Below are 12,947 nucleotides of genomic sequence, written 5' to 3'. Positions count from 1 at the left end.
CCAGAGTGCAGGCTCAGTAGTTGTGGTGCACGGGCTTAGTTGCTCCGCGGCATGTGGGATCTTCCCAGACCAGGGCTCGAACCCGTGTCCCCTGCGTTGGCAGGTGGATTCTTAACCATTGCACCACCAGGGAAGCCCTTCTGCCCATTTTTCGATTGGGTTGTTTGTTTGTTATTGAGTTGTGTGAGCTGTTTGTATTTTTGGAAATTAAGCCCTTGTCAGTTGCATCATTTGCAAGTATTTTCTCCAGTCCGTAGGTTGTCTTTTTGTTTTATTTATGGTTTCCTTTGCTGTATAAAAACTTGTAAGTTTGATTAGGTGCCATTTGTTTATTTTTGGTTTTATTTCTATTGCCGTGGGAGAAGGCCAGTTTGATTCTTGTTTCTCTGCAGATGAGCTGCCTTTTCTCTGGAGGCTTTTTTGTCTTTGTCTGAAATTTCCCAGTGATATAACTTGGTGTGGGTCTCTATTCATTTGAGCACTGAGTGCCCCCTATTAATTGGAAGACTCTATAAATCTATTAGTTTATTAAATCTTTTAGTTGTGGAAAATTTATATTTCTCTGAAAATTTCCTCTCCAAGTTTTTTTTCTTTTCATTCTGGAATTTTTGTTAGTTAAGTACTGACCTCCTGGACTGATGCTGTGTGTCATTCGGTTAATTTCTTGTCTCTGTTTCCTGTTTCTACTTTCTAGGTTTTGTCTCCACCATATAAAACCTTATACTGCCTTTTTTTTTTTTTTTTTAAATTGTATTTATTTATTTTTTGGCTGTGTTGGGTCTTCGTTTCTGTGCGAGGGCTTTCTCTAGTTGCGGCAAGCAGGGGCCACTCTTCATCGCGATGCGCGGGCCTCTCACTATCGCGGCCTCTCTTGTTGCAAAGCACAGGCTCCAGACGCGCAGGCTCAGTAATTGTGGCTCACGGGCCCAGTTGGTCCGCGGCATGTGGGATCTTCCCAGACCAGGGCTCGAACCCGTGTCCCCTGCATTGGCAGGCAGACTCTCAACCACTGCGCCACCAGGGAAGTCCCTACTGCCTTTTTAAAAATTTTTTTTCAAGAGTCTTTTCTTGTACTCTTTTGCCTTTTCACAGCTTCCTGTCTTGCTTTATGAATGCAACATCTTGCCTTTCTGAGGATCTCAGAGAGCTTTTCACAAGTTCTGTTTTATGAATTGTTTATTCCTTTGTCGCATTTCTTTAACTTTTTGTTTCCTTGTCTCTTTCATGTTACAGATGTTTGATTCTGATCTAACCAATCAAATGGAAGAATGAAGCAATATGAAACTGATTGGGATCTCTGTATCTAGACAGGGTTCGTCAGCTGGTGAGCTTTGCATTAGGGTGGGCAGTTAGGGGGCCCTATTAGCCTTGGTCAGTGGTTCTAATGTAATAGCTGCCGTTAATTCTCTCCAGACTATTTAATTTCATTAAAGAAGGACCTGCCAGAGTTTTTTTGGTTTTGTTAGTTTCCTTTGTTTATTTTGTTTTTTTAATAATGTAAAATCTCAAAGGTAACCAGGAATGTGAAGAGGGTCAATGATCAAGGGTCTAGAAATGTTCAAGTGGTCATCTTTCCTGCGCTTCAGGGTGAAAAGTTAGGGTACAGAGTAGTATAGCAGAGAGTAGCCCAGATGTTGGAGCCGGACTGTTTGGGTTCAAGTCTGGTTCTGCCACTTAGTTATAGGAAGCTGCTTAACAAGTTACTTAACCTTTCAGTGCCCCACTTTTCTCATTTGTAATTTTTGGACAATAATAGTACCTACCTATTAGGTTGTTAAGAGGACTTAATTAAAAATGCATATTAAATAGTGGCATTTAGTAAAATCTCAGAAAGTGTTAATTTCTTTTTCTCCCTTCCAGTAATAACAATTATGGTGGTGATTGCCCACAGCAGAAATTTTGGCGGGATTAAGTAATTTTAGATTGTGTTTTTCTCTTTAGAACCTCAAAGTGGTATCATTGGTATCATTACTTGAAGTGCTGAGATGTATATGGGCAAATGTTTTCATAAAAGTCTTTCAAAGGTCCCCATCTTCCCTCCAAAAACGAATCTCACTCAAGATAACTTGATAAAAGTAGTTTTGGAGCCAGAAAACTAGCAATGAAAAAACCATTTTCACGCCCAGAAACTCTATGTACAATCAGAATCATATGTGCTCAGGGTGTTAGGAAGCTCTGTCTCCATACAAAACACTCACTGACAATCCTACTTCTTGAACTTGAGAAACATTGAAAGTTTCTTTATAAATGGATATCTAGGGCAAGACTGGCAGGAGGAAATAATTCTTGAAAAAAAAATTTTTTTTTTCTTTGCTTCGAGTGTTGCCCCAATTATGGTGGAATACTGTGAGATTTTCCTTACCATACCCTCTGCTATTTGTAAAATTCAGGTGAGTTGAAGGAGTAAAACTTCTTTTTTTTTTTTGGCTGCGTTGGGTCTTCGTTGCTGTGTGCGGCCTTTCTCTAGCTGCGGAGAGCGGGGGCTACTGTTTGTTGTGGTACGCAGGCTTCTCATCACGATGGCTTCTCTTGTTTCGGAACACCAACTCTAGGCACGGAGGCTTCAGTAGTTGTGGCACGTGGGCTCACTTGTGGACTCACGTGGGCTCTAGAGCTCAGGCTCAGTAGTTGTGGCGCATGGGCTTAGCTGCTCTGCGGCATGTGGGATCTTTCCGGCCCACAGGTTCCCGAACCCGTGTCCACTGCATTGGCAGATTCTTAACCACTGTGCCACCAGGGAAGCCCGGCAGGTGGATTCTTAACCACTGCGCCACCAGGGAAGTCCCAGTAAAACTCTTGTGTAGTGGTTCTTGCCCTCCTCCCCCCAAACTTGACCCTTATCTGAACTAAGATGTTTTAGTTCGGGTTATTTATCTTGTTTTTTTCCTTCTCCCACACAGTGGAGGAAGTTCTTAGAATCTATTATTGTTACTGTTATTATAATCATATTATTTACGTTTTAAAATGGAAATACACACAGAGGTAGAGTCACTGAGCCCCTATATATGTACCAGTTAGTTTCAATATTTTGCCATACTTGTTTATTCTTGTCCCAATTAAATTTTTTAAAGCAAATTCTAGATATCATGTCATTTTAGCCCTAAATACATCAATATGTGTCTTTAAAAAATGCATTTTCCCCCATAACCACAGTACCATTATCCTACCTAACAAAATTAACAGATTGATCTGACACCTAGCTTCTGAATTTTACTCTCTATCTTAGTATCATAAGATTCCTTTATGTCATCTAAAACCCAGATATGTTCAAGTTATATGTGGTATCATTTTTAGACTTGGTTTTCATTTACATAAAAATATTTGCATCTTGCAAATATTTGACTTTCTAACTTGTTATGGAAAATTTTAATCACATAAAAGTAGATGAAATGCATTAGTAAAGCCCCATGTACCGATCACCCAGCTTTGACAGTAATCAAATCATGCCTAATTTTGTTTCATTTATTCCCCCTCTTCTTCTTCCTGGATTATTTTCAAGCAAATCCCAGGTATCATTTCATTTGGAGTCTAGTGCATCTTTAAAAGATAAGGACTCTTTAAAAAAAAAAGTCTATCTATCTATCTATCTATCTATCTCACCCCCCTTAAGTTCCTTAATATCATCAGATATCCAGTGTTCAAATGTCTGGTTGTCTCAGATATCATAGTTTGAATCAGTATCCATATAAAGTCCCTAATTTGCAGTTGGTTGGTAATGACTTTTAAGTCCCTTTTAATCTAGAGGTTCCCCTTGCTGCCTCTCTCATTTTCTCTCTCCCTTGAAATCTGTTTATTAAAGAAATCAGGTTTTATGTCCTTTAGAGTTTCTCAGAGTCTGGATTTTAATGACTCTATCCCTGGGGCTTAGCTTAATTAACATGTTCTTATGTCCTCTGTATCTCCTGTAAATTAGTGATTGAATCTGGAGGCATACTTCCTTATAGAATATATAATACATGCAAATGATAAAGGTTTAAAATGGTACAAAAGGGTATATATTGAAAAGTCAGTCATTTTCTCACAGTGTACCTTTAGGTGTCTTCCCCAGAAGCAATTATTGTGTGTAGAGTGAATGATATGTTTTTATTAAGCTGTTATATCACCAGTAAGCATACTAAATATACTAGTAATTCTGAAGATATAAAGATTACTAATTTGTACATTTTAGAATTTGATTTTTTTAAAATTTATTTTTAATTTTGTTGTTGTTGTTGTTTGTTTTATTTGGCTGCATTGGGTCTTAGTTGCGACACGTGGGATCTTCGTTGCGGCATGCGGGATCTTTTGTTGTGGTGTGTGGGCTCCAGAGCACGCGGGCTCAGTAGTTGCGGCGCACGGGCCTAGTTGCCCTGCGACATGTGGGATCTTAGTTCCCCGACCAGGGATCGAACCCGTGTCCCCTGCATTGGAAGGCAGATTCTTAACCACTGGACCACCAGGGAAGTCCCTAAAATTTTTTTATATTTTATTGAAGTATAGTTGATTTACAATGTTGTGTTAGTTTCTGGTGTACAGCAAAGTGATTCAGTTATACATATATATTCTTTTTTATATTCTTTTCCATTTTAGGTTATTACAAGATATTGAAAATAGTTTCCTGTACTATAGAGTAGGACCTCGTTGTTTCTCTATTTTATATGTAGTGGTTTGTATCTGCTAATCCCAAACTCCTAATTTATCCCTCTCCCCTTTCCCCTTTGGTAACCATAAATTTGTTTTCTATGTCTGTGAGTCTGTTTCTGTTTTGTAAATAAGTTTATTTGTATCATATTTTAGAGCTCACATGTAAGTGATATCATATGATATTTGTCTTTCTCTGTCTGACTTACTACACTTAGTATAATAATCTCTGGGTCTATCCACATTTCTGCAGATGGCATTATTTCATTCTTTTTTATGGCTCAGTAGTATTCCATTGTGTGTGTGGGGGGTGTGTGTACGTGTACCACATCTTCTTTATCCATCTGTGGATGGACATTTAGGTTGCTTCCATGTCTTGGCTATTGTTAATAGCACTGCTGTGAACATTGAGGTGCATGTATGTTTTTGAATTATAATTTTCTCTGGATATATGCCCAGGAGTAGGATTGCTGAATCACATGGTAACTCTAGTTTTTTAAGGAACCTCCATACTGTTCTCCATAGTGGCTGCACCAATTTACATTTCCACCAACCGTGTAGGAGGGTTCCCTTTTCTCCACACCCTCTCCAGCATTTATTGTTTGTGGAGTTTTTAATGATGGCTATTCTGACTGGTGTGAGGTGATACCTTGATTTGCATTTCTCTAATAATTAGTGATGTTGAGCATCTTTTCATGTTCCTGTTGGCCATCTGTAAGTCTTCTTCAGAGAAATGTCTTTTTATTTTTAAAGAATCCATGATAAACTTTATTTTTAAAAATTTGTTTATTTATTTATTTTTGGCTGTATTGGGTCTTTGTTGCTGCGCGTGGGCTTTCTCTAGTTGGCAGTGAGTGGGGGCCCCTCTTCGTTGCGCTGTGTGTGCTCCTTGTTGCAGTGGCTTCTCTTGCTGTGGAGCACGGGCTCTAGGCACGTGGGCTTCAGTAGTTGTGGCTTGCAGGCTCAGTAATTGTGGCTCGCGGGCTCTAGAGCACAGGCTCAGTAGTTGTGGTGCACGGGCTTAGATGCTCTGCGGCAAGTGGGATCTTCCCGGACCAGGGCTCGAACCCGTGTCCCCTGCATTGGCAGGCGGGTTCTTAACCACTGCACCACCAGGGACGTCCCAGAAATGTAATTTTTTGATTGGGTTGTTTGTTTTTTTGTTATCGAGTTGTATGAGCTGTTTGTATATTTTGGAAATTAGGCCCTTGTCAGTCGCATCACTTGCAAATATTTTCTCCCAATCTGTAGGTTGTCTTTTTGTTTTGTTTATGGATTCCTTTGATGTGCAAAAGCTTGTAAGTTTTGATTAGGTCCCATTTGTTTATTTTTGCTTTTATTTCCATTGCCTTGGGAGAGTGAGCTAAGAAAATATTGCTATGATTTGTGTCAGAGAATGTTTTGCCTGTGGTCTCTTCTAGGAGTTTTATGGTGTCCTATCTTATATTTAAGTCTTTAAGCCATTGTGAGTTTGTGTATGGTGTGAGGAATTGTTCTAATTTCATTGATTTACATGCAGCTGTCTAGCTTTCCCAACACAACTTGCTGAAGAGACTGTCTTTTCTCCAGTGTATAGTCTCGCCTCCTTTGTCAAAAATAATTGACCATAGGTGTGTGGGTTTATTTCTGGACTCTATTCTGTTCCATTGATCCATATGTCTGTTTTCATGCCAATACCACACTGTTTTGATTACTGTAGCTTTGAGGTATTGTCTGAAGTCTGGGAGGTTTATGCCTTTAGCTTTGTTCTTTTTCTTCAGGATTGCTTTGGCAATTCTGGGTCTTTTGTAGTTCCATATAAATTTTAGGATTATTTGTTCTAGTTATTTGAAAAATGTCATGGGTAATTTGATAGGGATCACATTAAATCTGTAGATTGCTTTGGGTAGTATGGCCATTAGAATTTAATTTAAATAGTGTATAAGTATATGATGCCGTTTAAGATGTGGCATTTTCTTTTTGGCGAAGCAGAATTTTTAAGGTGAGGTGGTAGCTAATTAGAAATTGTTTAAGCTAGATTCCTTGGCACTGCAGTGGACTACTCTTCACACAGTGAACAACATGAAAAGTAACCCCGTTAAGGGAAACATTAAAAAGAATCTTTATTAACATTATTCAATATCTGATACAGTTAGCTTTATTTTCTCAAATATGAAGATAGTGGAGTTCTGTGGTTTCTTCATGTAAAATGAGGGCAATATTTATATCAATGGGCTTGGTGGGTCTTGAGTGAGAAAGCTCCTAGCACAGTACAGTGTGGAAGAGATACTTGAATGTTAGCTTCCTTTTCTATAAGCATGGCCATAATTAACCATGAGACTCTTCTGCTTAAGTAGAATATTTTGGGTACAAGATGGGTGGCCAGGGAAACCACACCCAGTTTAAAGGGTTAGGTTGGGTCAAGAACAGGTCTGCTAGAGTGAGCCAGGGTGTACAATCTGAGTCACTTGGTCAGGACAGGTTGTGGAACTGCTGGTTAGAACAGGTGAGTTATGCCACATGTACCCATAGTCCACTACTATTTCTTGTGGTCTCTCCCCCCCACCTCAGCTCCCTCCCCAGTGGTTTTGCTGTCTGACAGACAGTACAGTTCAGAAGATAGGCATTAGATCAGTTTTAGGTGTACAGGAAGAACAGTGATTGGATTACTGGGAAGACAAGCAGCAGGGGGGGCCATGGGAAGCCAGGGACCAAGCAAGCTGACTGGCCAGAAGATGTAGATGTAGCTCTAGCTGCACAAGAGCAAGCTGGTTACAAAGTTATATGCAGAAAGTCTAATGAGAACAAAAATAGGGGAACACTTTCTGGCTCCTTAAATGATAGTTTCTTTCATGAGACCAACCTAAAAACAATTTACTGGTAAGAGTATTCCAACTAAGCTTCTAGGTTTGAGTTATGGGACATCAGCTGGAGACGACTTTTGGATTTTATTTCTGTTTACCAGCTAGATCAGACATTTGGACCTGGGATAATGACCATCTGTTAAGTTGCCTCTGCTTGATCATGTAGGAAATTTGTATGATGTTAGGCTAGTTAATAGGATAGAAATGTAAATGCCTTTGCTCACATCAAGTGATTCCGTAGTATTTTGTTTGGGAGAAAGTATAGAGATAGCGGAGTGTTCTCAAGGAAACTCCCTTTAGTTGTTATTTTTCTCATAGCTAGACGTGGGTCTGAATACTCTGTGACTAGAGTAGGCTTTATAATTAGAAAGTAGTGCAGGGACTTCCCTGGTGGTGCAGTGGTTAAGAATCTGCTTGCCAATGCAGGGGACACGGGTTCGAGCCCTGATCCAGGAAGATCCCACATGCCGCAGAGCAACTAAGCCCGTGTGCCACAACTACTGAGCCTGTGCTCTAGAGCCCGTGCTCTGCCGCAAGAGAAGCCACTGCAGTGAGAAGCCCGTGCACCGCAACGAAGAGTAGCCCCCGCTCGCCGCAACTAGAGAGAAAGCCTGCGCACGGCAACGAAGACCCAACGCAGCCAAAAATAAATAAATAAATAAATAAATTTTTTAAAAAAAGAAAGTAGGGCTAAGTGGTTACTTACTAGATATGGGAAACAAATTGTATGGTGTTTCCTGGGTTTAGAGAAGAATTGATTAAAGGATAAGAAATTGTTTTCCCTTGGTTGGCAAGGTTCTTTCTAAATCCAATCTAATAGTCTTTGGGCAAATATGTCCAAGTATAAGGGACTTGCCTGTGATTTGAACTAAATCTGTTTCCTTTTTCTGGTGAATAATGAAATAGTAAAGGGGCTAATAGTTGTCAGCTTGTGAAGGGATTCTGAGGCAAGTAAATCTTGCCACCACTGTTTGCTCCTAGTGTTCCTTAATTTAAGCAGGTAGTTTTATGTTCCTGTTCTAGAACAACTCTGAAAACAAATATATTGGATCAGAGTGGAGTGTAAGAAATAGTCAAGGACATTGTGCATTCATTGGCTGGAGTAGAAGGTACCCACATGCCCTACATTATTCTCATACAATAGAACAACCTAGTTAAAACAGATAGATAAAAAATATTTTAATGTGTATTAATTTCTAGAGTTCTTTAAGACCCTCCCCCTCTTTTAAGCACAGGCTGCTCATTCTTTTCGATAAAATTTATGTGTTATCATCATTACAGGAATTGCTCCAGCTGTTGAAAAATAATTATACTAGAGTGAGCACTTGTTTTGGTTTGCTTTGAACAAAGTAGACAACACCTATCTGCATGATTATAGTATCAACTGGGTATTTTGCTGAGTGATCTAATCCTCACCACAACTCTGAAATATCAGAAGTAGTGACTTGCCAAGGCCATAGAACTAAGAAATGGTTATTCTTAGAGTAGAGTCCAGGCTTTACTAGAAGTGAGGTGATATTTTGCTTAAAAATTTGTGTGTGTGGGGTGTTATTTAAGTAATTTACTGTATCTAAGGCTATGATATCATAATTTACTAACTTTTACCAGGTTTTAAAAATTAGAATTTGATAGCTGGGACAACACCCCCCTGTGCCCCCCAACATGGAGATAAACTAGGATTGGAGTCTCTAGTTTCGTAGGCGTTAGCCTGTGGGGAGCTGTTGGGAAGGGAAGAATTTGAATCCCCTTTCTATTTCTGTAGTTGTAAAGTTTCTGGAAGTTTTGGAGCCATGGGAACATGTTTTGTTTTTTCCTTATCCCCTTAATTTCCTTCTCCCTCATCTTTCCACTCCCACTCCCCAATAAAAATAAACATATTTGTGAAAGAGGGCTAAGGGTATTGTGAATCCAGCAGGTTCAGACAAGTGTTTTAAGTGTGAAGGGCAGGAAGCCATGTTTGCTAGGACCAAGTTACTGCCTGAGAAGAAATGTGTCCTTAGAGAAGAGAAAGCCTGGGTACAAGGGTAGTAAAGAGGGAGACAATTTCAGTCCCTCTTGAAGACTGTCATTCATGTGGATCCTATAGGGCTAATGTAAAGAGGAGTTGTCTCACTAGACTGATGGAAGCCCCTCGTTGTTCTGTGTCCAAGTGGATCAGAGGTATTTTCTTTCTGAACTATAGTGAGTGGTCTGTTGAGCACATAGGAGCTGAGTGTGGAGTCTTAAGTAATAGTCAAGCACATTGTGCATTCATTGCCTGGAGTAGAAGGTACCCACAGTGGCCTGGGTTGTTCTGACACTATAGAATAGACAGAAGAGAATAACAAAAATGAAACAGTTCTCAGTTCCTTAAATTTTAGCAGTTTGTTTTGAGATCCATTTATAATAGTAAATAAATTTATAAGTGAGTTGAATCAACAAGTTTTTGCTGGGTTGCTATTGCAACTCTAATGGTTCCTTTCCCTACTGGGAATCCAGGTGGACATTTTTAGAGAGGGAGAGGAATTCCTCAGGTCCACACAGGGCGTGGCAGAGTGGAACTGGAAGCTCACTTCCAGATGCTTCCTCAGACAAAACTTGTTCCCTTTGGGAGGCTGCTGGGTGATGCCCACTATTCGGAACAACTGACAGTCCTGAGAACCCATAGCAGCACGTAGTAGGCGCTGAGTCGACAGACTTTGTTAATTGAGTACATGATTCTATCGGGACACAAAAAGCAAGCCTTGAGGCTGGGAGGGGATCCTCAATCTTGTCTTCAAACAGGAGGTCTTGCTCCTTTTTGGTGTGGGTGGGTGAAATGGAGCTTGGGAAGGGAAGAGGTGCATCATGAATTCTTTTGTAAACAGAGGACAACGGGGTGTTGGGAAGAGGATGTGAGCAGGCACATCCCAGAAATTGAGCACAGAGGACTCAGTGGCTGGACCCTTACCTCTGCTCTCTCCGTATCACACTGTCTCCCACCCAGGACACAGGGCGAACAGCTCACCCAGGTGGACTCTTGAGAAAAGTACTTGATTATGTCACCTGGCATAACTGTTCACCTGGCATTGGTGATCTGCTGAAAAACATTTGAGATGTATCTCATATACCACCATGAACTTGGGACTATGAATGTACCAGGGTCTAATACTACGATGGTATGAAATAAATAAACTTCCTCATTTTGCATTTAGGTTTTTCAAACTTTAAGTTTGAAAAGCATGCTGTTAGTCCTTTGGCAAAGCTCTCTGAAGTTGAACAATCTTTGCTCATGGAATGACTTCCCTACCACTGGAGAGGTTCAGGCTGTGTGATCTCTTAGGGGATGGGTTATAAAAATATATTGGTACACCAGAAACTTACATAATAATTGTATATCAACTATACCTCAATTAAAAAAAACACTATAGCTGTATGAAAGGCTGTGTTTTAAAAAGGCACCCCAAATGATCACATCCTAATATTAAAGCTGACTGTGCAAAAAGTAAATTAAAATAATAAAAGGGACTAATTTTTTCCCCACTGATTGAACCCAACAGTTCTTTTTTTTTTATTTTAATAAATCATTTATTTATTTATTTATTTATGGCTGTGTTGAATCTTTGTTGCTGTGCGCGGGCTTTCTCTAGTTGCGGTGAGCGGGGAGCTCTTTGTTGCGGTGCGAGGGCTTCTCATTATCGTGGCTTCTCTTGTTGCAGAGCACGGGCTCTAGGACCGCAGGCTTCAGTAGTTGTGGCACGTGGCTCAGTAGTTGTGGCTTGCGGGCTCTAGAGCTCAGGCTCAGTAGTTGTGGCGCACGGGCTTTGTTGCTCCATGGCATGTGGGATCTCCCCGGGCCAGGGCTCGAACCCGTGTCCCTTGCATTGACAGGCAGATTCTTAACCACTGCACCACCAGGGAATCCCCCAACAGTTCTTAAGAATGAGGCTGACATTAAAATCTCAGAGGGGAAAAAAAATATCATATTGAAAATAGGTAACCTTTAGATTATATATACATATTGTTCATTTTTAAAATGTAAAAATTAAAGATTTTCCCAAATCTAGAAAAATAAAACTGGGAAAAAGCCTTTAAATTTCTTCTTTTCTCATTCCTTACCCACGTTAGGTTTTCATAATCTAATCAATACCTGTGTTTCCCTCCTATTTGGAAATATGGTTACTTCGTACATAGAGTTTTTATTAAAAAAGGGGGTTCAAACCACCTCTGCTTCCACCATCCAAATGTAAATAAAGCTTATTTCCATTGATTCCATTTCAGTTAACAACTTTTAAGTCCCTCTCCACTTACCAGGCAGTGAATTTTTTTTGAAAAGGATGGTTTTTTAGTGTGTTTATATACTCTGGTGGTATTTGCATACACATTTTATTTTTAAAATATATAGCTTAATTCTAATTCATTTGTAACACAGATGTACTGCTGATTTGTTCAGCTAAAGCAAACAACAGTCAAAGGAAAACAACCCTTACCCTTTATTCCAGTCGAAATTTTTGGTAGATTTTATTCTTTGGTTTTCTGTCATATTCCAGGCTATTTGTGAGCTCTCCTGTTATTGCTAAAGTTATAAGAAACTGGCTATCTTGGGTGAAAGTGGCAGAATTTTGCAGCCTTAAATGAACTTACTGACTTACCATTTGCCCATTCCTGCACATCTTTTCAAGAAAAAGTAGATTTGCTAACATCATTGGACAAGGGGCACAAACAAAACATTATACTTTGGAAGATAGCGGCTGTGTTAAATCTTCGTCATTCTCTTTTGAAAATACTCAAAATACAAAGTAACACCAAAGAGGAGCTTTGATATCACTGTGGAGTTGAATGTCTCATTTGCAAACACTTTTAAGTAACCTTGTATTGTATATAATGGGCTTCTCCTATTAGCTTGTTTGACTATATTGGTGTCTCTTTTTTTCCCCCGGTTTATAGGGAAAATAAGTGTCTGTGTGAATGGCTCTATGAACAATAGACTCCTCTCACTGTTTTGTGTTGTCTCTTATCCATGGGCCAAATTTTAACTAGAAATCTATGATTCAAGTGATATAATTAACAACTTTTACTCTTCCCTTTATAAATCAACTATAAGGATCTGTATACCAAAGGATATTTGAAAAAAGTAGGAATATGAATTTGAACCTAAGTTTTTAAAGTTTACCTTAGAGGGGCTTATAAACAAATTTTTTCATTTGTTTGTTTTTTTGTTAATGAAACAGCTTAAACAAATGTTGATTCTGATCAGAAACTTAAGAAGAGACTTCAGAAGAGCTGAAATTTTAAGTGTTTACAGAGATAGCTCCCTTTTCCTGAGTGCTCACAAGCATTTTTTGCTAGGCACTTTACATGCATGTGTGTTAAGGACATAGAACAGGATTATTGTTGTCATATTATTACTAGACCCATGAGTGAGGTTTTTTTTTTTTTTTAACTCTTTGGGAAGTTCTAATATGCTGCTAAGGTGAGAACGATTGCTCTAGGAAGATTCACAGATTTCTGGCTTGGGCCTCTGGG

At 39.5% G+C, this 12,947-nt stretch overlaps 1 protein-coding gene across 8 annotated transcripts in view; it reads left to right on the top strand.

Annotated features, from left to right (window-relative positions):
* The window catches only part of FBXO34 (F-box protein 34), a 94,667-nt gene that overhangs the window by 23,063 nt on the left and 58,657 nt on the right, over positions 1-12,947 (top strand). For 3 of the 8 annotated variants that reach the window (XR_014242968.1, XM_082386520.1, XM_082386521.1), the window contains one exon: positions 1,234-1,324. The exons of 4 other annotated variants lie outside the window; for them this stretch is intronic. The gene's annotated coding sequence lies outside the window, so the exon portion shown is untranslated. The remainder of the gene's footprint in view (positions 1-1,233; positions 1,325-12,947) is intronic. One more of the 8 variants, XM_082386522.1, reaches the window with a different exon arrangement.

The sequence above is a fragment of the Balaenoptera borealis genome (assembly GCF_965194805.1).
Source record: "Balaenoptera borealis genome assembly, chromosome: 3".
In the NCBI taxonomy this organism is placed as follows: Eukaryota; Metazoa; Chordata; class Mammalia; order Artiodactyla; family Balaenopteridae; genus Balaenoptera; species Balaenoptera borealis.
This window is presented reverse-complemented; position numbering and strand designations above follow the sequence as displayed.